General features: G+C 43.3%; 1 protein-coding gene and 1 long non-coding RNA gene across 3 annotated transcripts in view; one reads left to right on the top strand and one right to left on the bottom strand.

Moving 5' to 3' along the window:
- The first annotated feature begins 16,347 nt into the window (after positions 1-16,347).
- The window catches only part of GLIS3 (GLIS family zinc finger 3), a 446,896-nt gene continuing 437,803 nt past the window's right edge, over positions 16,348-25,440 (top strand). The window contains exon 1 of one of the 2 annotated variants that reach the window (XM_005604984.4): positions 16,348-17,069. The gene's annotated coding sequence lies outside the window, so the exon portion shown is untranslated. The remainder of the gene's footprint in view (positions 17,070-25,440) is intronic. The other variant, XM_001491923.6, reaches the window with a different exon arrangement.
- LOC138920304 (uncharacterized) lies at positions 17,357-18,541 on the bottom strand. The gene is made up of 2 exons (XR_011431212.1): positions 18,402-18,541; positions 17,357-18,124 (listed from the first exon to the last, which is right to left on the bottom strand). It is a non-coding gene; the product is annotated as an uncharacterized lncRNA (long non-coding RNA).

Raw genomic sequence — 25,440 nt, 5'->3', positions numbered from 1 at the left:
CCCTGACTGCTAGAGGCCTCGGTGAGTTCTCCCTTCTTGGACTTATCATGACACTCTTGGCCCACACCCTCTATTTGTTCCTCAACATGGAGTGCCCTGCTGAAGCATCTTAATCTTTCATCTAGATTAGCTCCTTGACGATAGTCTCTGTCCCTGGCCAAGTAGTGGGAGCTGCTACAATATATACTGACCTGCAATAAAGTCAATCCATTTAAAGACCCACAGAAAATGAAGATGGATTTTTAAAGGTAAGGCAGACAAGTGTGAGACCTTCTGGGAGAATCTGTAATAAGGTCACACTGATGATCATGTGAGCAATCATTAGAATTGCAAGGGTAGTTAGATGAAGTTAATGATTATTCTTTAGAATTTAGTTTGTAGGAATCCTACCCTTTCTTCCAAACTCAGAAAAAGCTGGGAGAGAAATCTCTTTTGGTGGGGATAGAGTGACAGTGGCATTGGGAAAAGGGGTGGAGGTGTGGTGTATGCTTTGTAAAGGGGAATGGCTTTAATTTTTTTTAAAAAAATGTTTTTTCCATTGTGATCTTCATTCCAGATGAGAATGTATTTTCTTTTAAAAATACAGACAATGCTTATTCTGGTTCCCTTCCAGACGTTAGAAACACATCCTAAAACACTAATAGGTTTCAGGACAACAATGGCATTCTGAGAGGTAACATGAGACTTCTGGTCTGAAAGTCCTGCATTCTGGAAGCGGAGACCCGGAAGAACATGTCGATCCCTCTGAACTAGGGCCAGGGCCAACACTGGGGAAAGGGCGCCACCTACTGACCAGCCACAGTCACACTGCTTCCTACGAGGGACCTTCTGTTGGGTTTGGCTGAGAGCAGGTATCCCGAAGAGGCTGGCCCAGGGAAGTTGTCTGCCAGCACCCACCCCCACTGTGCTTCACAGGGAAGTTTATGAGGACATACACACAAAGTGAGGTGTTTCAAGGATATGTCTTCTATAAGAATCTCTCTCAGGAAGAGAGTTCTCCCTTGAGGAACAATACCAGCAGCCTTGGTGCAGAAAATGATAGAACTAATTTTTGGTTGAATGCTGTTACATAAAGTTTTGATTCCATCACACGGATTAACAACACAAAGACAATTGTGTTGTTGAGGAGTGGAGAGGGCAGAGGGTGAAGTTTAGGACTCAACTCTGTTTTAGAAGTGTTTGAATCTATTTAAAGGTTTTTAAAAAATAGAGGTCCATTTCATTTAAAAATAAAACTTTATTCTCTACCACATTAGTAAATAGAGTTTACACATAGAAAAGTGTCGTTACATACACACTAGAGTTTTAGAATGTCAACTGAAGCGACAAGACACTGACAGAAAGGGCACCCATGTCTCTTGAAAAACCATTCAGCCTCAAGCTCCCTGTCTAGGAGATAGTCATAATTGCTTGTCCTCTTAGTACTCTGTTGGGTCAATTTTAAAAGCGCATTAGGTGGCGCAGCAGTTAAGTTTGCACGTTCTGCTTCGATGGCCCGGGGTTCACCGGTTCGGATCCTGGGTGAGGACATGGCACCGCTTGGCAAGCCATGCTGTGGTAGGTGTCCCACATATAAAGTAGAGGAAGATGGGCACGGATGTTAAGTCAGCGCCAGTCTTCATCAGGAAAAAGAGGAGGATTGGCAGCAGATGTTAGCTCAGGGCTAATCTTCCTCAAAAAAAAAAAAGTGCCTTAGATGTTGACAGGATGGATGGATGGGATTTGTTTCCTCCATCAGGAAAATGCATCAGGGACACGTGATTGTAGGTGTGAGAAAGGACACTTCCTAAGTCAGCTGAGATCCAAAATTTGACTCTTGTACTTTTTTGGTGAGAGTGGTATCTTAAAGAGAGGACACTTTCACTGAGTCAGTAGGCAAGGGAGTGAGAGAGAGTGGAAGGACCTTGAGGGAGGAGAAAGAATTGGTCCTTCAGCAGCCAGAGAAGGACTTCTGGAGCTGCATCTTGGCAAATTGGGTTTTGGGGGCTTCCCACTTTCACCCTCAGCAGCTCTTAATCCCTGGGGAATTCCGGTCCTCTAGGTTCTGATAAACTCACATTAAACTTAACCCGCCTTTGAGATACATTCTCAGGAGGTTTTTACCTAACCTAGAATGAGAGGAAGCGAATGCTGCTTAGCCCAAAGGAATAGTACTAACAGCCAGTGCTTACTGGTGCCAAGCACTGAGCTAAATGCCTTCTAGAGATCATTTCACAGATGCTCCCTACAGCCCAGTGAAGTAGGAATAGCACAGGCTCAGGGATGGAGGTTAAAGAACTTACTCAATGTCCTAGAACTAATGAGTGAGAGAACTGAAATCTAAACCTAGTTCTGCTTTGCTCCAGAATCACTGTGACATCCTGAACCTCTAATGGTAGAATTTCGGAAATTGCTAGTGGAGTTATCTTGGAACTAGAGAAGCTATGAAAGAACCCATGGCTCACCTCTTTCTTAGATATAAAGGCTATCCTTTGCTGTCATTGACCGAGGATTCCCTACTTTCTTTTCCTTTTTTGCCTGAAGACTGTGTAGCTTCCTCAAAGTTCTAAATTACCTTAAGTGGAAAAGCAATGTCTACCTATCGATCTGAGCATGTGTGTGTGCACATGTGCCATGCATGAAGTGGGATGTTGAATCAACAGTAGGGACACTGGGGGCCAGCCTGATGGTGGAGCAGTTAAGTTCTCATGCTCTGCTTTGGTGGCCCAGGGATCGCCAGTTCAGATCCTGGGTGTGGACATGGCACTTCTCGTTAAGCCATGCTGTGGCAGGCGTCCCACAAATAAAGTAGAGGAATATGGGCATGGATGTTAGCTCAGGGCCAATCTTCCTCAAAAAAAAAAAAAAAAAAAAAGTAGAGACACTGAAGTAACGGAGAGCAGAGAGTGGCAGGCAGCTACACAGGGCCAGGAGGTGGAGCATGGTATAAAGAGCACTGGACTGGAAATCAAGGGCCCTCAATTCTGACTCTGGCTCTGCCATTTACAGCAATAACAACAATAGCTAACATAACATCTGAGTGCTTACGGTGTGTCAAGTGCCATTTCAAACATTTTATATGTGTTAATTCACTTAATCCTCATGACCATCCTATAGATAAGTACTATTATTGTTCCCATTTTACTAATAAAAAGATTGAGGCACACGGCAGTTAAGTTACATGCCCCAGGTCACGCCAGCTAATAAATGGTAGAAACTTGGCTTAAACTCAGGCAATCTGGCTTACTACATTAACTATTATGTAATACTGTCTCTCGGCTAACTGATTCACTGATTGTGTCAATTAACCTTTCTGGGCTCTGGTTTTTGCCATTTATAAATTAATCTTTTTAACAAATATTGAGTTCCAAGATTGATCAGGTGGAGATGAAAAAGACCATGCACACAGACCTCCGCACCCCCCCAACACACAAAAGTGCAAAATGCAAAGGAGAAGAGGTCCATGTGCGGCTGGCAGCACCTGGAAAGGTTGTAGGAGGAGCTGACATTGGAACTTGATGTTAAGGTTGGACACTGGTCCAGAGAGGGCATCCCAGGCAGAAGTAAAGCTCAAGGTGAGTTTGCGGACTCTCCTAACTAGTCCATTTTGACTGAAGAATGGGGTATTGGGCAGGGGACACTGCCAGAGGGAAAGATTGATTAAGGAGTCATATCCAGGACCATTAATATATGACAGTAATGTGTAAGTCAAATTCGAGTGGGGAGAGACTGAAGGCAAGGAGACCAGTGAGGAGGCCAGAGAAATGGTCTGGCAATGAGAACTGAGGACCTCAAGTTGGGTGGGGGAGGAGGGACTGAACAATGGGGATAGATGCCAGAAACGTCAGAAAGCAGGATGGTCAGGGTGAGACGCATAGAGGAAGTGGTAGAGACAGCAGAATGGCCAAGTGAGAGGGTGACAATGGCTTGCAAATGAGGACAGTTCAGCTGCTGACTTCTTCAAACTAAGATTCCTGTGAACTCTGTAGGCAGACACCCTTGGCCAGAGTTATTGGATTTGTATGGCGGGAGCTCAAATTAATGATCTTTAGAGGAATATGATGATAACTGCTATGTGCCAGGCACCCCTCCCCCTCATTATCTCTAATCAACAGAAGACTGCTGCTATATACAGGTGTGTGGCTTTCATTTTAGAGGGTTTTTTTCCTTACCCAAAAAGGCAGCATAGCATAGTGCTAACAGGACAGACTCTGAAACCAGAAGACTAGAATAAGTAGAGGAGCTACTGACCAGTTGTATATCCTGGGCAAGAAATTTAATCTTTTTTGTTCTTCAGTGTGGGCATGTATAAAATGGGGATAACGTTGCCCACCTCATAGGGTTGGGTAGGGAGTAACTGAGTTAATATGTAAAGTGCCTGGCCTGAGTAAGCACATAGCTATTGGTTATTCCTGTTGATGAGTAAACTGAGGAGCAGAGAGACGAAATGATTGGCTGAGGACAGACAGCTAGCAGAGCTGGGATTCAAACCCAGGCCCGTCCAGCTCCAAGGCCTCTTTAATTTCCACTGTGCCACTGAAAGCAGAGCCCTAACAGAGATGAGAAAGAAGTGAAGAGGACTGTGGGAATAGCATGTCAGAACGAGGAAGAACAGGAATAAAGAACTTTTAAAGAAATCATTTATGTTTTTCTGATTGTTAAAACAGACTCACTCTAAAAATTAAAACATCATAGGACTAAATTCCTGTGATCTAACCACTTCCCCTGCTCTTTTGTCAGACAGCCATTGCTAACAGACTTTGAAAAAACAAAACAAGCACAAACACAGGACATTATAGTATCGTAGAAAGCAGGGGAGATGACTCAACAGAGCAGAAGTAGTTGATAAGGCTGGATGCAGGAGGGTCAGGGCCATGAGGCTTGGTGTTGGGGAAGGCAGAGAGGGGACATCAGGGTAGGGTGGCAGTGGAAGCTAGGTTTAGGAGGGGGCAGTGGGCATAGACAGCTCCAAAATAAGGGGGCTGAAGCAGAGAGTGGCGGAGGTGGGAAACTTTTTTGTGCTATGGACCCCCTTTGGGAGTCTGATGAAGCTTAGGGACCTGTTCCCAAAATAAGGTTTTAATGCCTAAAATAAAAGACATGAGATTACAAAAGGTAAATGCTTCTCTCCACAGACCCCTTGGAATTCAGAACTCCTGTAAGGACACTTCCAGCTTTAAGATTTGGTACTTCTGTGAAGTCTCCATCCTTAGAAGCTGCCTGCTGCCATCTGAATTCTCTAAATCCTGTCTGTATAGAAACCCAAAGATGCTGCCAGAATGCAGAAGGAGTCCAAATCTCTAGCTCTAGATTGTGATTTTAGACAAGGACTTACCTTCAGGTGATTTCAGCACCCTAAAACGTAGAGAAGTTGTGTAAAACATCAACATCACCACCCCATTTAGTTCTTTCAGAAGGATGCTGGCAGAGTGAAAAGTGCTTTGGAGACTGTGTGTGCTGATCAAATCCTTATAGTGTTCCAAAAAAAATTCCACCACGACCCGAAGGCGGGTGATCCTGGGTTATTGAGTCATTACAGGAGGTCCTTGGTATGCTCCACATGCCTGCAAGATGGCTGATGTACTTTCCCTATGGGGCTGGATCTGTTCCCCCCACCCATATGGGCATAATTGGGGCTTAAGTTTGCAAATAAAATTCAGAAAATCACCAGTGACTCTTCCTGGACCAGGTAGAGGGCAGAAGAAAGGGTGGCAGGAGGCATGGCACAGGGTGGATTCGTTGGGACACATAAGCTAAAAAATGAGTTTCTGAGATTTTCCTTATCACTCATTCAATCGGAAACTGGCTGAGCCTGACCATGAAGTCATTATTAGTACAGTAGACGGTGGGGAGGGGGGTTACATCAAATAATCCCATTTAATGTTCAATTATGTTTTTAATATTTTTTTCCCAGGCCACAGGAGTATGTCTGTAGGAAAAGGGCTTTTCTACTCTTTACCCGTAACTTGAAACTGAAATATCATCCCAACTACATTCATTGTTGCAAGTACTGTTTTGGGTTGGCCCTGTGTAATGTGAAATGAAGAGACAAAGTGTGTAGCTGAATCCTGATATGGAAATCCAGACTTAAAAACATTCTCTGATGGTTTGGAATCCGCGGGATAAATTGGTCATAGTTTTCAACAACTCAGATCAAAGCCAAATGCTGTTTGCATTCAGACAGTGATTCAGGGACCATGTCTTATTTGGTTTCTTTGAAAATAGAGCACAGACGTTTTTTCATACCTTCGAAAGAAATCTTTTGGCCGCCAAATTTGTGCCTTGTAAATGTTATTGTACCTAATACAAAATTTTACATCTTGTCTCAGCTGTCTTTTTCGGAGTTATTCCACCATCCTCAAGCTGAGTAGCTTGTTGCAATGAGGGGCTCCTGATGTAATGTGAAAAAAAAAATTGGCCAACTGGTAAAGATAAAAAAGAAATGAGAGTAAATAAAACACATATGGAACGTCTACTTTCAGAGTTAAAATGTATAAGTGTGTATGCAAATCAGCCATCCAAATAGAAATCTAGGCTGGGCCCGCCTTAGGCACAATTATAAAGTAGCAAAGTTTGCTTTCTGAGGCCTTTCATTCCCCTTACCTGGATATTTTTCCATTACCTCCACCCTGCTTCTTCGAACTCAGTCTGCTTTCTAATCCTGATCCTTCTGAACCTCAGTTAGAGAATCAGAATTGCTCGGGTTCCAGTACCCACTTCAGGACTCCTCCCTACGCTATGCATTTCCTTTCACTTCTACTCCCCCTTCAAATGCATATGTCCTGTGCCCCTTTGCTGTGGGCCTTGCTTATCAGAGAGGAGCTCCAGGGGTAAGTGAGAATTATTTAAATGACTCTTCTTAAAAAAAATTAACTTATAGCTAGTTCTTGATTTTAATTAACAGATTATATGTTTTTTGAATTGTTTCCTGATTGTTTTGTCTGCTTAACAGACTTTATTGAGTGTCTATTATGCAGAGCGCAGTGGCTTTGGTGTAGTGGGAATTATAGGAGAGCCCAGATGATAATTAAGGGGGTGGGTCATATACACAAAAGGTTAAATAGCATGGCAAGATAGAGTAACAATTTGGAGATGATGCAAGCTGATTTTATTTTCTTTAACAAATGCTCATTTTGTACATTTGGTGTGGCAGACATTGTTCTCAGTCCTTCACAAATATTAACTCATTTAGTCTTCAAAACAATGCTCTAATACTATTGCTATATTCATTGCTGTTCTGCACATGGAGAGATAGGCACAGAGAGGTTAAGTGACTTCCCTAGAGTCACTCAGCTATTAAGTGTGGAGCCACAACTGAATCCCAGAAGTTTGGCTCCAGGATCTGGCTCTTTAAATCATCTCGATGCAGCCTCTCCAGCTTCAGAAGATGAATGCCAAGTGCAGGATATAGACAAGGGTTCTGAATTTGAAGGCAGGACCCATTCCAGGTGAGCTGAAGAGGTCAGAGAGGGCTCTATGACAGTGCTTCTTCACCCTGGCTACCCATTACAGTCAACTAACTGGAAGACTGAAGAAAGTCCCAATGTCCAGATGGCATCCAGGCCAATTAAATCAGCGTCTCTGGGAGTGAGGCCTGGTGAGTAGTGTGAAGTTTCTCCAGGTATGGTGAAGGGCAGCCAGCATGAGAACCACTGCAGGGAGGAGGCGCTAGGACTGGATCCTGAGAGAGGGCTGGAGCTCAGGGAGAGTGGAGGAGAGGGTGGTCAGGTGGGAGATGGGGGTGCAGAAAACAAGATCCCTCCTCTTTTTTCCCTCTTCCCATCCTCCTCGTCCACCACCAGGCTTCTGGATCTTCCCCCAAACCCCCTTCCTTCTTTTTCCTCTTCTCTGACCTCGTCATCCCTTTCTTTGCTTTGCTCCTCTCATCTCCTCTGTCAGCCCCTTTACCCTCTTCTTCCTACATCCTCCTGCTGCCTGAACTCTTCCTTCCAGCTTTTTGGTCATTTCACTCGACATTGCTTCTTCTCCCAGCAGAAAGTGAGCAGAGACAGAGTTGAGGCTCACAGATCAATTGCAAGGCCCATTCACAGTGCTCCTGAAGGAATTAAGGGAAGGCTAGGGATGTATAGATCTGGTTCCCAAATAGTATAGTCAGTGTTAAATATTGGTGAGGCTATATTATGCAGGGACCTAGAGCTTGTGGCTCCTGGCTCTAGGGGCGAGGGGAGGGAAGAGAGCTTGGAAGGTGTATGAGTTTTCTATTGCTCCTATAACAAATTACCCTTAACATAGTGGGTTAAATAACCCAAATTTATATCTTACAGTTCTGTAAGATAGAAGTCTAACCTGGGTCTCACTGGGCTAAGATCAAGGTGTCAGCAGGGCTGCATTCCTTTCTGGAGGTTTTAGGAAAGAATCTGTTTCATTGCGTTTTCCATCTTCTAGAGGCCACCCACATTCCTTGGTTCATGGTCCCTTCCTCCATTTTCAAAGCCAGCAACGTAGCATCTCTATGGCCCTGCTTCCATGGTCATCACGTTGCTTTCTCTGCCTCTCTTCTTCTGCCCCCTTGTAAGGACTCCTGTGATTACAATGGACCCACCTGCATAATCCAGGATAATTTCCTTATTTTAAAGTCATTTTATTAGCAACCTTAATTCCGTCTGCAGCTTAATTCCCTTTTACCATGTAACCTAACATATTTTGCAGGTTCCAGGGATTAGAAAATGGACATTTTAGGGGAGACATTATTATCCCTGCAACAGGAAGCCTCATAGAGTAGGAGGAGAATTGGACAGCAGAGGTCATTCCCTGTAGACAGAATAGCAGATGCAAAGGCTTGGAGGCTTTGGAGAGTGTTCAAGGTAGGTTTTGAGGAAGTATAGTAGTTCAGTACACTTGGTAGTGTCATTTCACAGGCCATTACATGTATCATTTATACAGTATATTTTGTTCTTAAATTTTACATATAATTATATTTACCATGTATCTCATCAACACATCTTACAATAAGCAGCACTCTATAGGGGCAGTACAGTGTTACAGCTAAGAGCATACACCCTGGAGGCATAGGGAACTGGGTTCTAGTCCCACCTCTACCACTTAGACCAATATGTGTGAGGATTAAATGAGATCAGGAATCTCAAGTACTTTGCTCAGCCCCTGGCACATAGTAAGTCCCTAATAAAATGTAAGCTGTTATTTTTGCCATAATTAAACCATGCCTTAAGCTTATGTTTATAACTTGCCACCCTCACTGTCTCCTTAATGTCCACTTCTTGCTGGAAGAAAAAAGAAAGCACTGACAGAAAGAACATTTCAGACCTGCTGAGATAACATCATTATTATCAAACTCACATTGTCTAACTGCTGGGCCCTAAATTCAATCTAGAATCTAAGCACTTTCTGCCCCTGCCACTCACGACAACAGCCCCGAATGGTATCTATAGCTGAGTTTTAAATGATGTTTGGTTATGAAACAGAAAAGCATGGGTGTGGGGGAGGAGGTGTTCCAGGCTGAACTGAAACTTTGTAAGGTAGGATTAATAACAACAGCAACAAAACCAAAACTGAGCGGGACTCTGAGATACCTGGGAAGGCACTTCTATACAAACCTTTTTTATTTCTGAATGTCATCCCAGGAAAATCTTGACTCTGTTTTATCTGGGAATGAGATAAAGTCTAATTTCAATAGGAATTTGGGAATGAGTCTATTTCCTATTAGGTGCTGAGTTCTGGGGCTACATTTGTTAACCAGTAACTGAGAACATGTAGAAATGGCTTGGCTTTTCAAGGCAGTTGTCTGACAACCAAATGGATAAGTTACTCTATCTCGTCCCGGAAGGTTGACCAGCTGGTCTGAAAGGGGGCATTGTGTAATTATTGAGGGAGTGGAATGTCTCTTGCTTAACATTATACTGACCAGATGGTAGGAGGATCTTGAAAAGAGCGTGAGCCATAACTTAATTTTTAAAAAAACATACCAGGCTGGGGCTGGCCCAGTGGCACAATGGTTAAGTTCCCATGTTCTACTTCGGCGACCCAGGGTTTGCTGGTTGGGATCTTGGGTGCAGACCTACGCACGTGTCAAGCCATGCTGAGGTGGCGTCCCACATATAAAGTAGAAAAAGATGGGCACGCATGTTAGCTCAGGGCCAGTCTTTCTCAGCAAAAAGAGGAGGATTGGCAGCAGATGTTAGCCCAGGGCTAATCTTCCTCAAAAAAAAAAAAAATAAATAACCAGGCTAAAATGATATCATAAAAACTATTTAAGTATTTATTAGGTGGTGAGCCCCTTTAAATCTGTCCTGCTTATCTTTGTACTCTCCATGGTGTCTTGAACACCTCAGGTACTTCTTTAAGTTGCTGTCAGCTATTTGTTTAAAAAATAAAAGGGATCTACTGGCTCTCACAAACGAAGAAGTCCAGAGGTCAGATGGAGATCAGGGCTCTGGCCCCTGTTTTCTGCAACCTTCTCCACCCTGCCCTCTGCTAAGTGTCAGCTTTCTCTGCAGGCTGAGAGGAAGGCAGCTTCACTTCTGTCTCTTCACAACACACAGAAGAGGAAAGGGCACCTTTCCAGTGGCTCCCTAGAAAGAGGAGAAGCCACTTTCCTCAGGAGCCACCAAAGAACTTTCCTCTCATGAGAACATCTCATTGGCTCAAATTGGGTCACATGCCCATCAATGAACACTCCCTGTGGCCAGGGGAATGCCCTGAACTGATTGGCTTAGGTTTAGATTTATGAGCCATTCACTTTGACCAGGGGAGGGAGATTTCTTTCACAGTCATCAAGCGCATTCCTGGAACTGGGGCTGGTTTAATTTCCCCTGAAGCTCTTCAGCTGTGTCCCTTATCAATAGAGGAAGTCCCTGGTTGCATATGTGTGCTGGCCAGTGTTGCAATTCCCATTCAATCTTTGCAATAACTCAGGTAGTAGAACTGAGGTCCCCAGTGGTTCAGGAACCAGCCCAATTTTCCTAGTAAGTGGTAGAATTAGGATTTCTAGGTTTTCTGATTCCAAAGTCCACCCTCCTTCCAACACACAGCACCACCCTGCCTGAGTGATTGAACAAATAAATGTCCAGTGGAAGCAGGGCTCCCTGCCCCAAAGAGTAATAGAGTAACGGTTAACGTGGGAGACTGTTTCTGTTTGAAGTCTGGCCATTCTCCTACCAGCTGGGTGACCATGAGAAGATATCCCACATCTCTATTTCTCTGTTTCTTCATTTGTAAAATGGAAGTTGTGCTGGATCTTACCTCTTTGGGATGTGTGGGAATTAAGTAAGATAATGCAGATAATGAATTTGGAACAGTGCCCCCAGCTTAAAGGGAGTCAATACTCTTGCCCAGGGCAGGTCTGCTTTGGGCACAATTGGTCATTTGTCCAATGGACAATAAAATTACACTCCTCCCTGCTCTAAAGTGTTAAAAGAGGAAAGAAGTGTTTGTACGTGTGAAAAGCCCCCAGTGCATTAGTATCATGGGGAGTTAGGATTTGTAGAAAATTTCCAAATGTATTCAAACTCCCTTGTAGGTGTATTTAGAACCTGAGGTGCATTGGGAAGGAATCTGAAAAGCTATTGAATTACTTTTTTCAATTTAATTCAATTCAACTTAATTCTGTGCAAAACTTATTAATTTTTCTCAATTATCCAGATGGTGTCCTAATGCTATCCTCCCTTCTTCATTTCCTCTCATTTAAAAAAAAATTCATCTTTCTCTCTGAACTCTCATTCTGTATTTTCCCTCCTTTTCCTCCCCATAATTTAGTACATATCTTCTTTTTTTGGTAGACTTCAGAGTGTGATGCAAATGACCCGGTTTGGTGTGTGATGAAGGTAGTGGGGTGGCAGATAGGGAAGGATCATTGGGGCCAAGGAGGGGGAGGCTCATCTTCCTAACTCTAAGCATTGCCTAGAGACTGTGAATTTTCTTCCCCAAGAAATAGGAAATAATATTTTAATCTTCAGTTTACAGCAAAGAGCCTAGGGCACAGAAAGAGAATGACAGGTGTTTAGACTCTTTTGGAGTATTGAAATGATTACATGCATACACAAAGACAATTGTTAGTGCTATTCACCATCTCTGAAAGTAGGCATTCTTTCACTTCCTCATCAATTAAGTCATTCAGTTAGCATTAATTACTTACTAGTGCCAAGCAGTATTGCTAGGCCATGAAAGGCTTTGAAGAAATGTAAATTTTGGCTGTTAGAAGGAACTCATGGAAGGCAGTTATGGATAAAATAGCATCATGATCAGGTAATTAATTTTACAACACCACATATAAATGGCTAGTTTGGATGCTAAGTGGTAAAAGAGTAGGAAACTGGCTGACTGTGGAATGTTGTGTATATTATGAATTTACTTTTTATCTTGGTAAACTCTCTGTAGATATACCTTAATAAAATGTCAGGGAATATCCCATCAACCTTTGTAGAAATTAGATACATCTCAATCTAGTTTGTATAAAATGGGAAGAAAAATTTTACCAATCAAAAAAGATGGGGAGACATTGTATGGAGTAAAATATTTGACATTTTGGTTAGATGCATGTGGAATGATACATTTTAGACTCTGATTTACAGTTTTGACCTTAGAAAGGAAAAGAGTTATGATGCTATGAATGTAATGGATGTCAATAACTTAAAAAATTTGTATCACTGATGTGTAAGCAAGAGAGTCTGCTGACTGCACTTATGGCAAAATTAGTAGAAAGATCGGCTTAAAAGTTTTATTAGGGTATCAAGCACTGATAACATTCCACTATTTGTACTACTCGCTTAGGGAGGTAAAATGGAAATTTTCCATCTTACACATTTAGTTCCCCTCTTTAAGTTGGCAAACACTGACTTTTTCCACTGCATTTCTACATAATTGGACTCTTGCCAGCTTTCGTGTGTGTGTGTGTGTGTGTGTGTGTGTGTGTATGTTTTAATAGCTAGGCATACTATCACTGGTGCTGTTAGCTCAACTTATCTGCATTTTGGTGTTAAAACTTGTTTCTCTCTATGGACACTTTACAGGAGTAGGAATCTGATGATAGTTCTTTGCAAATTTCTAAATGGTTTGCTGTCAGATCACTCAGACTGACACAAATAATAGTTCTTCTGAAGGTTTGCAGTTAGGATGTTCCCTCTGGGAGTCCGTTGTGTTCCACTGCTATAGCTATGAGAGTGGGAATGTTCCTATTTTGTAGTCTAGCTTTGTGTGAGCAGATACGTAGGATCTAGGCCTTTTGTCCCCTTTCTGATGCTGATTCCTCCTTTTGGAATGGTCTCCTTTGCTTATCAATTCTCTACCCATTTTTTTTTTAAAGATTGACACCTGAGCTAACTTCTGTTGCCAATCTTCCTTTCTTTCTTTTTTCCCCCCCTTCTTCTTCTCCCCAAAGACCTCTAGTACATAGTTGTATATTCTAGTTTTAGGTCCTTCTGATTGTGCTATGTGGGACACCGCCTTAGCATGGCCTGATGAGCAGTGCCATGTCCGTGCCCAGGATCCGAACTGGCAAATCCCTGGGCCACTGAAGCAGAGTCCAAGAACTTAACCACTCAGCCACGGGGCCGGCCCCTCTACCTATTTTTTGAAGTCCACTTCAAACAGCCAAACTACTCCATATTGTTGTAGGAAATTATTCTTGCCTCTTCCACACTCAGTTGTGCTTACCTCACATAAATCACAAGATGCCTTGCACTTTATACACCTGTGGTGTACTTTGCACGCATTCAAAGAACATGCAGTTATTTTGCAGGATAGCAATGTTGAAAGAACTTGGGGCTTCTAGACTGACAAACCAATCTCTGCCTCCCACTCTCCTTAATTGGTTACTGAGCTTCAGCTTCCTTCCTTCTAAATGGGAGATTACCATTTATCTCATATGATTGCTATCTCATATGATTGCTTTGAGCAGCATATGAGATCATATATTCAGAGGACCACCATTTCTTGAGGTTTTGCTGTATCCCAGCCACTGGACGAAAAGCTTTATGAAACATCCTCTCATGTTACTATACCTATAAGTGTTAATTCCTTTACCCCAAATCCTGGGACAAAGTAGATACTCACTGAATATTTCTCAAATGAATGAGAATTGGACTTGACCTGGCGGTAAGGCCCTGTCTGCTGATTCAGCTGCCCTGAGTCAGCGGTTGCGATGCATACAACTGACCACTCCAGAGAGGGAAGATACCAACTGGGTTGCAATTCCCAGCTATCTGGCTGAAAGGCTGCCAGGAGATGAGTCCTAAGCATGACAGAGAGCTCATGGGGAAGGGAGAGTGTCATTGCTGAACTACACTATTTCCTTTCCCACTCTCATTACTCTCCCTTCCCCCACCCCTGTTGACCAATTCAGTCCAGAAAAGGTTCAGATCTCATTCTGAGTCACTCCAGGGTTCTATTGCGAGTGCTGCATTTTTACTATATCCTGTGGAATGTAAGGACACTGCAGATCTACATTCCTGGCCAAAAGAAAAAAAAGTCAAGCAAAGCACTGTACCTATTTAGTGGTAATGTCTTAGGTATTTTTGAGGCTCATGAAAATCTCACCTAAATAAAAAATGACATTCCCATCCTTGGGCTTTTATAAGTGAAGAGAATTTTGGGGATCTCCATGTTGATGACTAATAACTTCCCCAGTGTTTTTTTATTTCCATGAGCCATTGATTAAAGTAGGGTGTAGCACTATGTTTTTCTCTTCCAGCTAAGCTATTCCCATCAAGTGGGAAGTTTTGGAAACTTCTGCAAGGCCCTAGGATATCATTTCATGCATCAAAACCATTGTATTTGAAATGATATTTGAGGGGTGTTGGAAAGGTTTTGTGTAGCCTCCATCCAGGCTTGTCTTGTTCCTGGGGAGCAGCCTCTACAGCATGAGAGTCTGGATCATGAGAATTTCCTGTGATGCATTGAAGGGTCAGTGTTCCCATTTTGCTCTGCTTCTGAAGGCTGGCGTTAATGATGAAGAGTTTTTATGTGAATGTCAGGCATGTTGCAATAACTAGCCACAATGGAATAGTCATGGCAACTTCCACCACTTGGTTTCTTAGTTTTTGTGATGTAGCTGCATGCTTGATTTTATGAATATTTTCTTTTCTTGTGTGTGATTGAACCCATCTATTGCCTTCTTGGGCTTGGATACTTGCATTTAAAAGGAGATAAAGAACACAGGGAGAAACTGGAAAACTGACAGAATGATATATCCTAAGCACTTATTATTTCCCTCCCTCCACTTCTGCTGACAGATATCCTGGTCATTAGTATTCTGATGAGTTTGTCTTTAGGAAAGAAAAAATGCCTTCCCTAAAGGGAGTCTTGAAGAGGGAATTATAACAAGACATAGGAAGATGTATTGTGAAAACTGGACCTTTTTGGGTGTTGTCAATATCATGGATACAGACCAACTCTAGTAATACTCTTTCTGAAGTCAGTTAAATGAAAATTGTCAACAATATTTTTGGTTTGGTTTTCTGAGGCAAGTCATTTGTGTACTTGAGGGCTTCTGTCTTGATCATAGCATCTACTACCTGAATGCTAATTTGTATTTGAGTGAGCGCCCTAGAATAGAATATAAGGACTGGTAACATTCTAAATGTCCGGAGATACCCTCATTCATTTCATTCATGAGAGTGAATAATAAGTACTGTCACTGCAGAAAGGCCTAACTGGAGGATATTATATGCCTTCCGTTCCCAAGACGGAAGTCAGTGCATCTGTGGCAATCAATACATGTAGGGAACCACCAAGAGCTGTTCTTCTAGGGACAACTTCTTGAGGGCTCTATCAAGCCAAGCAGAAAGGCTGGGTCACAGCTTAGGTGGGGTAGGAAGCTGAGGATGTTGAATTCTTAAGGAGAAAGTGCCACTATATAGATGCAATATATAGAGGAATGTGCCTCCATTCCTAGCAGCGTGTCTTTAGAATTTTACATCGTTGTAACACTTCCATCACCTTTGTCTTCTCTGCCTATACTTTATTTTAAAAAGATTTCAAAGGCATCCTCTGTGCTTCACCTATCCATTTTCAAAGTATCTATGTGCTTCCAATCCTGTATATTAGAAAGACCTTATTGCCATTTTTCACTTTTTAGTTTTTACTCTCTCCGTTTTACTAGTGGGTTTTTCTTTTTTTTTTCTCTTGTTCTTTACGATTTGACATCAAATCCTGTCAGAACGCTGACACTTTTTCATGTTAAAGAAAAAAACTAGTTCAACAAATAAGGGCCAACAAGAAGGCGAAGTGTCTCCCTTACATTACCCTGTTCTGGAGTTCCTCGACTCCCTGGCGCACTGGAAGGAGAATGTGTGTGAACACGTTGAGAGGGAGACACTAGCTCGGCCGGCCTTCGAATTGGCCAGCCCGGTGACCAGCGAGCCCGCCTCCACTCTTTCCCCCTCCCCCTCCGGCGCTCACACTCAGGAAGCAGCTGGCTACAGGCCGGCCCTCGCGGCCGCACGCACATCCAACACTCCTCGCCGGGCCGCCTCCCTCCCACCCTCTCTCCCTCCCTCCTTCCCCCTTCCCCTCTCCCTGCAGCCGCGTCCACACTGCGCCGCCGGGGCAGCCCAGAGCGCGGCGCGCACGGGCACAGCGCCGGGGGCTACCACTGCCGCCCCTCCCCGCGTCCCGCGTAAGCCGCCTGCAGCCGTCCAGGTTCGCACCAGCGCTCCCGGACGGAACCCGCCGAAAGCACTTAGCCAGCATCCCCGGCCGGCTCCCAGACGCATCCCCCGGCCCAAGGCGAGGATGAACAGGACAGGCGAGGCACAAAGTCGAAACTCAACTTTTTAAAACATTATTTGCGCGTGTATGTGTGTGTGTGTGTGTGTTGGGGGGAGAATGAGCTGATGCCTAGGGTCCATCCACCCTCCTGTCTCCTCCTCCCCCTGCCGCCGCTGCCCTCGCACACGCGCGCGCACACACGGCACTTGGGCCGGGTTTCCGCGCTCCGTCCCCCGGCTTGGATGGGAGTTTTCATTTCCGAAGGAGGCAGAGCCCGTGGAGCGCGCTGAAGGGCTAGAGCCCCAAGTTTCTCCTCGCCAGTGCTGGCCGCCCGCTGTCACTCGCACAGGCTGGCCGGGGGAAGGGACTCGCACGCCCGGCTTTGTTGTGGAAATCCCGGTTACCTGGTAAGTGGATGCCATAGGAACTTTGCTCGCAGGCGAGAGACTGGGAGAAACCCGGCGCTTGAGAATGTGGGGGAGTTAACGCTCAGAGACACAAACTAGAGGTTAGAAATAGTTTTCCACGCTGAGCCGGTGGCGTTCGCGCGGGCTTAAGGATATGCGCACCCCACCCCCAGATTCTGTGAAAGATCTGTTTACTGAGATAGATAGCAACCTTCAATTAGGAATCAAGCTGTGTTCTTGTCAGTTGCCTAAGAGCGCCCAGTGTAGAAGACGGAAAAGAAATCAACAAGGTTTTAAAGTTTCTCTAATTAGGAAGAGTTTTTGTTTTTGTTTTTCTTTTAAACTACAGGGCCACAGGGCTACAAAGTCAGGGCGAGTTACAGGACGCAAGGGCATGCTCGGGTACGGCACCCATGAGTCCCCACTGAAGGGAAAGTTTGGAGAAGTGGGAATTGATGAGGTGACGTGAGGTCTCGCGCGCGCACACGGGGCTGGGCTGCAGTTGTCTTTTCCAGTTCCACGTGTTTTGGAGCTCCACGAAGTCTGTTTTCCACGCTTGGGTTTCCCCCAAGCCGACGTCCCCAATGCTCTGGGAGGTCCTCGGGTTTGGGGTACAGTAACTCGTCGCGGGAATGGGTCCGGTGACCCGCAGCCGCCAGGTCTATAACTATAATCTCCCACGCCGCAAAATGCTCAGACACATTCAGACGCGCACACTCCCCACCGGGTTCGTCACCTCGCGTTTACATTTTTATGGGGCCCGACAAAATGTCAGCACTGTTTGGAAAATGTCTCAGTCTCGGGGACTTTGTCCTGCGCACAGCTCCAGTCCCTATAAATGACCCTGTGTGTATTTTGAAGTCGGCCCGGGGCCACTCTCTGGAAAGCGTGAGTGAGCAGCCGGCTCTCTCCTAGACACACACCTTGCCCCGAGCGACACTTCCAAGTTACTCACTGGAGCTGACAAGTCACCTCGGGGATGAGGAAGTCACCCAAGTGTCTGGAAAACTTGGCTCTGACGGATTTGTCATCCTATGGGTGATTCAATTAGGTATCTGGAAGGAGAAACTTTGGGAAATGTCGTTTCTGGCTTCGCAGGTCGCGCCCTCGACCTGTTGGGGTGCTTGGGAGGCAAGAAGTGAAAGTAGACTGGAGGGTTAGGACACTAGTTCGGTGGGGGTTCCGGGACCGCGCGCTCCCCAGAGCAGCGAAAGCGGAGCCGAAGCTCCCCCCGGATCCGGGCTTGGGCCGGGCTAGGCAAGCGCGCTGGTTCCCGCCGCTTGGGCTTCCCAGCGACGGGCCAGCGGCGTTGCCCTTTCGGCCCCGACTTACTCAGGACTGGGTTGCACAACAGGAAGCCGGCACGAGTTTGTTTTGTTTTGCGGCGCTCTCTCGCTGACCGGCCCGAGGGTTAGGGGCAGAGACGGCTGGGGAGTGACGGGATCGCAGCATTGTGCCCCCAGCTGGTGCCCGTCGCCTCCGCCCCCGAACCCGCCCCTAGCTCCGCGCCAGAGAGCCCAGGGGCGCGGGCCTCGAATCCCCGCGGGCCAAGCTAGGGTGGTCGGGAACAGACAAGGGCTGCCTACCTCCTCCCCTGCCCCACGCTCCTCTTCCCAGCCCGGCGGGTCCCCAGCACTCTCCTGATCTCTCCAGCTCTCCTCCTGGCTGAAGAGGCCACCACCTCTCTGCTCTGTTTTCCTCACTCCCCTGCTATGCTTCCCAGGCTTCAGCTCGGCCTTATCCCTGGAGCATCTAAACCCGGGGCAGGGGGTGGGGTGGAGGGTGCTTCTGGAATCGCAGGGAGTAGCGTCGGTAGAGACTGGACTCCTGCAGTTGCGGGCTCCCTTTTAAAGGGAGGAAGGCTTTGCACCCTCTCGACGCCTACTTCCAGGACATCAGCATCTCCCCACATCTGGGCCGGGGGCCCTGGAGTTTGTGAGGAGAGGGAAGTTCTGCAGCTCCCCCCAGTGGACCACTTCCCTTTAGGAACTGGGAATCTCAAGTATAGACTTTTAAAGCTAGATAGGACCTTGCCGATCACCTACTGATGAGAAAACCTAGACCCAGAGACTTTTAGAGGTTTTGCCCAAGGCCTCACAACCAATTGTCACAGACGCAGGAGAAACAGTCAAGTTTCCCAGTTCCCAGGTCAGAGAGCATTTTTTGCCCTGAAGGTGAACCCAAGACAAATGCAAAGTGTCTTTCTCTCCCCTCTGAATGCTTTGATGAGTCGTGATTTCTGCCTTGAGAGTCAGCCAGACATTCGTTTCTCCCACTGTCACGTTCACCCCTGGACCTCACTTTTTACACTAAACTAGGAAACATTTTTTGGTGTAAAATTGATTTATATTGGTTTGCATCTTTCCATTCCTCCTCTTCTCCCTCCTCCAGGCTTACTTCCAGTGGTGATGTGTGAAACAGGTGCAACTTGCAAAGATTTGCAGAAAAAGGATCTGCCACAATGAAGGCTGTTGGGGTGGAGTGGGGGTGGGGGGGTGGGGGGGGAGTTTGAAGCTATTTAGAGACAGGAGTGTGTGATACTATATGTTACTTTTGCAGTTGGGAACATACTGAAGTTTAAGGATGGCCTTTAAATGCAGTACAGATTTCATGAGTTGTCTATGCAGCCAGAGTATCCCTAACACTAGCTTTGAAAGGAAGAGTCGGGGATATTTCTTTTTAGTTAGTTTCAAAATACATTTCATTATTGGTAGTTGAATTCCTTTCTTTTGTTGTTCAGAGGACTTAGCAATCCTTGACTATGGCAAGTTAAATCTGACAACTGCGATAAACTCCCTCTTTCCTTGGTTCACCTTAGGCCAATTTTGAGAGAACATCTTTTCTCTGATCTCTGATTCCATCCAGGTTACTTAATAGCAGTCGGTTTGTCAGAGGTTGAACACCTGGAGTCGGTTTGCTTGGAGAATGTGATCATTATTCCAAATAGGAAAAGTGACTTTTTTGGTGGGGGGTGGGGGAGAGGACTCCAGGGTCCACCTAGTGGGTGACATTCCTATTGGGCCCAAATAGGCAGAGTGGGGAGGTTAACTAATAGCAAATTAATGTTTGTTCCAGCCCTGCCTTCATTTATGTGGTGGAAAGTGGTCTTTCCATCATTTCTCAAGAGAGTTCAGTGTTCTCAGTCTTTTTTTTCTCTGAGTGCTCTTTCCTGCTAGTAAATTAAATCTTTGGACATTCTTTCCACTGTTGTCCCTCTCATATTGTAGTTACTGATCTCTGAAGTTGTAATGTTAATTTATAATTCTTCTAGAATATGGAAGGAGTACTTTATGAAAGAGATAATTCTGGAAGTGGCATCCCATGCACATTCTCTTCCCTGGAGAAGTCATTTTCTGTGTTTTTGTGATTATTTTCTGTTGAGGATATTATTAAGAAGGTGAAAATACAGAACTTAACTTGAACTTTTCAGTATGTTTGGTTCGCTCATAGACTCATTCAGGACTGAAAATAAAATTTAAAAATAAATAAATGGCACATAGGCAATCTGTGCAATAAAAATGTGCTGCCTTACTCATTCCAGGAGCATGAGGCATATAACAAAATCTTTAACATGACATTAACACATAGTTTGATTAAAAGATGCCCAAGTTCCAAGTTTTCCTAGTTTCCTACTTACTTTAAGCAGAGTTAACACAGAGCCAAATGTTTTAGTGAGATAAAATAAAATATCAATACAGAAAAGTGCACATATTTTAAGCTTGATGCATTTTCACAAGCTGAACACGACTGAATAACCAGCATCTGGATTAAGACGTAGAATATGACCAATACCCTAAAAACATGTCCCTTACTTCCTTCTAGTCACCGCATCCCTCCCAACCGTTCCAGTGACTGTGTTCCCCCCAAGAGTAACCACTGCCCTAACTTCCAACAGATATATTCCTTTTGCCTGTTTTAAATACCTTATGTAAATGGAATAATTCAATATGTACTCTTGGGTGTGGCTTCTTTCACTGACATAATCTTTTAGTAGGTCAAATAACTTGGATTTCCCTTTAAAGATGGTAGGAACAGTTTGCCTTGCAGAAATTAAGTGGTCAGGCATTACTTAATGTGATAGAATTAAGGAAAAACACTAATGAAATAGAAGCCCTATTTTTTATCCTAATGACTCTTTGATTAGGGAGACTGAACAGACACTAGTGAAATGTATAGTGTGAAACCAGTGTGGGATGAGCAAGGAGAATGCTGAGGAGCTCCTTTCACTATCACAAGCCAAAATGCCTGTGGTCGTCCCTCTGTTAGGGCCACTAAACCCCAAAACAAAAGAAATGCCTGGTCTCAGTACTGAAATGACTGTATTCGTTTTGTGGCTTTTAGCTAGGATTTTTCATTGTTCACAAGTATACCAAGATAAAGGCAAGACTAATGTGCCTGAGCAGAGAGTAGAATAGAGTTTCTATGCTACTTTTTCTTATTAGGGAAAGGAATAGACTAGGAAACATGCAACCGTAATTAAACTGGTTCCATAAGACACAGAGCGTAGGATTCACGATTATATGGTCACACCTTACTTACACTGTATTTATTCAGGCAATAAATGGTAAATATGGGATACAGGTAGACAAATATATAGTTATATATTTCATTTATGCCATATTTTTCAGTATAAATGAGCAGAAAAGTATGAAAAATATAAATATATGTGAATGTATAAATGTAGTATGAAAAATCTGTATGTATGATACATGTGGTGTGAAAAATATAAATATATAGGTATAGTATAAGACAATCTATGTACACATAAGGACTGGGGAGAGTTCAAAGATAAATTAGACATAGCCCCAAAACTTCATGAAATTAGAGTTTAGACAAGGAGATGCAACACAGGCAAATAACTGTAAGGCAATGTAGAAAGTTAGGAATGTTAAAAGAGAGGTATGTAGAGTAAAATAGTTAACGTTTATTAGGTCATTCTATGTATGAGGCACTGTGCTAAGCAAGTAACATGCATTATCTCATTTAATATTGTGTAATGCTGTGATCTACGTACAATAATGTAATTCTCGCCATTTTGTAGATCAGAGACATAGAGATTGAGAGGATCAGAGAAGGCCTCAGGTGGGTGTTTGAGGTGGGCCTAGAGGATGAGTAGGATCTGGATTTCGGGAAAAAGGGAGAAAAATAAGGGAGGAGGGGAAAGACCACCCTGGTGGACTCTAAGGGAATATGTAGGATGAACAGAAACAAGGATTCAACCGTGTTCCACTTTGGGAACAAAATCAGGGGATTTGTCTGTAACTGGAACCAGGAAGGCTCTAAGTAGTTGAGAGCAGACTTGAGATGAAGGCGGCTGGTGGGGCCATTCTTGTGTGACGTGATCTCTTCAAGGCCAAGAATGGAAACAACTGCATATTCCTTCAGGTGTGGCAGGCCTTGCTGAACTGCAGATGGCCAGATAGGGTTACGGTGCAAGATTAGATCCTGTCCCAGGCTCCTTGATAGAGGTCAGACTGTCTGAATATCAGTTGTTCCTGAAATTCTGAGCCAGATCTATGAAGTTTCATTTCTAGGCCTGCTGAATGCTGTGCACAGAAAACTAACCAGATGCCAGGGCTAGGTATGAATTCTTGTTATTCTTGTGTGTGAAGAAATGGATTAATGTTTTCCCAACCTTTTCAGCATGACCAATAGATTCCACTTCTGTCTGTAACTTGACTGAGTCATTCATGTAGGGTTTTTTTTTTTTTTTTAATAAATATGTTGTCATGTTGGTTAAGGGCCTAGTCATTGTTGTGGACATTCATACTTCTACAGTGATGTCAGTGAGCATAATTTAACTTGTATAAAACTTCTGTCTACCAACAGCTAAAAATAGTTACATTAGTTACTTTTAAGCAATAACTAACTACACTGAAGGGAAGAAATCACTCAGTTACACGTGATAGGGACAGTTTAATATGCTTGAATATTTGGTTTAATGAGTGATAAATTCAATTTTATTTCTAGAATCTTCCATAGACTTATATTTATTACCTGTTTGAAAGGATTTTGATCTTTAGCTTTGCAATTAGCTGTTCACATGGGCCAAGTAGTTATTTATACACACTAAATAACAAAGAATGTGCTTTCCATTTACCATATTTGCTATCTATGTATCTCCCTGTGTGAAGATGGAGGGTTTTTTTAAAAGAAAAATCTCCAGCCAGTTACTTTTCTTATATTTCTGAAGAAATCTTTGTGTCTCAAACCATGACCATGTAGCGTTCACTCTTGGCAATTCAGGTAATTAATTCAGCAGTGACGTCATAGGGAATGTGTTCATTTTTCCATTTCAAATTCCTCTTCGTGGGATCTGATGGTTAACTCGTATTAAGAACACATTTTGAAAAACTCAGTTCTCAAAGGCATATGTGTTAATTTAATCTTTTCCCCCTTGAGCACTGTGAGAGTGAAGTTTTATTCCAGGCAAGATATCTAGCTTTCGCAGTGAGGAAGATGTAAAATTGTCAGTCATTTTGATCCTGATGCTGTTAGTTGGTTGATTAATTGATATTTATAGAGCACAATTGATATTTACTGAGTAAAAGGCACTGTGAAAGATAGCAGTGGTAGGAGTGTAGCTTTGTGTTACTTAATCTTTACATTTTATAAAGCTAAAAATACTGAACTTTTAGATCTTTTCTTCGTTAAGCCATATTTTGGTATTTGTTTTACTTTGGCTGTTCAACTGTGTCTATACCTGCTGCTGTTCTTTTTAGGTACCTGGGCAGGCAAATAGTCTAAATCCTTCTATAACAGTGGGTTTTATGCTTTTTTTGACTGTAACCTACCATAAAATATATTTTTCATCTTACCCAGGATACATTATATGTATATAGATATACAGACATGTACACTCATAAATAACTGAAATAAAACAATTCTCAACCATTAATATATGTGACGCACGTTGATAGCTTCTATTTTATTCTAGTTGGTTCTATTTCATAAAAAAATGCTTTCGCCATTGAATAATTGATTTAAGGGCCCACCAGTGGATTGCAACCAGTTTTAAAAAACACTGTTTTAGAAAGAGGACTTTGTTAAATATACGTCTAGGAACTTATGGCCCCGTATTCAAGTTGGACCAAGTGGGCCAAGGCATGATTACCTTTCTGAACTTACCTATGTTTGTCTTAAAATTCTTTTTGCTTCCAAATTCATTCTCATTTTGTGTGATTTCTTACAACTGACTGAGGGGATCCCTAATTATCCCCCTCACCCTTGCCATTTTCTGTAGGGCCACAGTTTTCTAGAACTTTCTGTACGCATTGATGAGTTAATAACTGAGGTTCGGTGAATGAAACGTGTGTAGGTAATTACTACTAAAAGTAGTGACATGTTTAGTAAGCTAGGGGGATGTAAGTGTTATATGCAGATACATCGAAGTGTGGAAAGTGGATTCTAAGAGAGGTTACTGAACTTTTAATATTACCTTCCAGTAGTATTTTCCTAAATGTTCTAAATTTCTTCGAGCAACCTGTAATCACTGGCTTTGTGTAAAGGGCTCTCAGTGCTGCTTCTGATTTTTAAGATAGGATTGGCTAACTAAAGAATGAATTCCTGAGCTGGACGTGGTCATTCCTTTTTTTCGTTTCCTTCTCTTTCCCCGTCCCTCCTCTCCCCTTCTTCTTTCTGTGCTTTTTCCTCCTTCCCTTTCCCTTTCTTTCCTCTGTCCATATTTACTACCCATATTTTGAATATCATAGCCATTAGTTTAAATTGAAAAGGACACTGCTGGATAGTTCACTCCATAAATTTAGGGAAGATTATTTTCATTTTTGAGGACATTTTATAAAATATAAAAGTAAAAAAAATTAAAATGTGTATATCTCTAATTAGATAGCCAAGGGTTAGAATCCACAGATAAAACAAAGTCATAGATTCTATTTGATGGACTCCGTGATGTTCATTATGTTAACTTTTCTGAGTGGTCTTCAGAAGAATGGTCTTGAATCTCTGAAGGGAATACTAATTTGTCTTCATAATTTTAATTGGTCTAACTTAGAGCTAAACCTCTTTGATTTTTTGAGATTTCATCTTATTGGTGATTATATTGCTTGAGTAATATCTGTACATCTTAGTGTTCAGAATAAATATGTTAACGTTCTTAAAATTACTAACATTAAGTCTTGGGAGTACCCACGTGAGTATAAAATCTATAGTTCCCGGTTACCAGGTGTAACGTCCCTAAGTTTCTGCCCCAGGTCTCAGTCATGTAGAATTATCCCAACCCTGTCTCTATGTAACTTCTGTTGTGACGTCTGTGAAGCTGTCGGTCTCACTGAATAAAGCTACAAAACCAGAAAAATGATCAACTATATCTTGTTGGGGGTTACTTTATCATAATATAGTACTCTCCCTTTCA

The sequence above is a fragment of the Equus caballus genome, chromosome 23 (genome assembly GCF_041296265.1).
Source record: "Equus caballus isolate H_3958 breed thoroughbred chromosome 23, TB-T2T, whole genome shotgun sequence".
Lineage (NCBI taxonomy): Eukaryota > Metazoa > Chordata > Mammalia > Perissodactyla > Equidae > Equus > Equus caballus.
The sequence above is the reverse complement of the archived record's forward strand: the minus strand, read 5'-3'. Positions and strand labels throughout refer to the sequence as shown.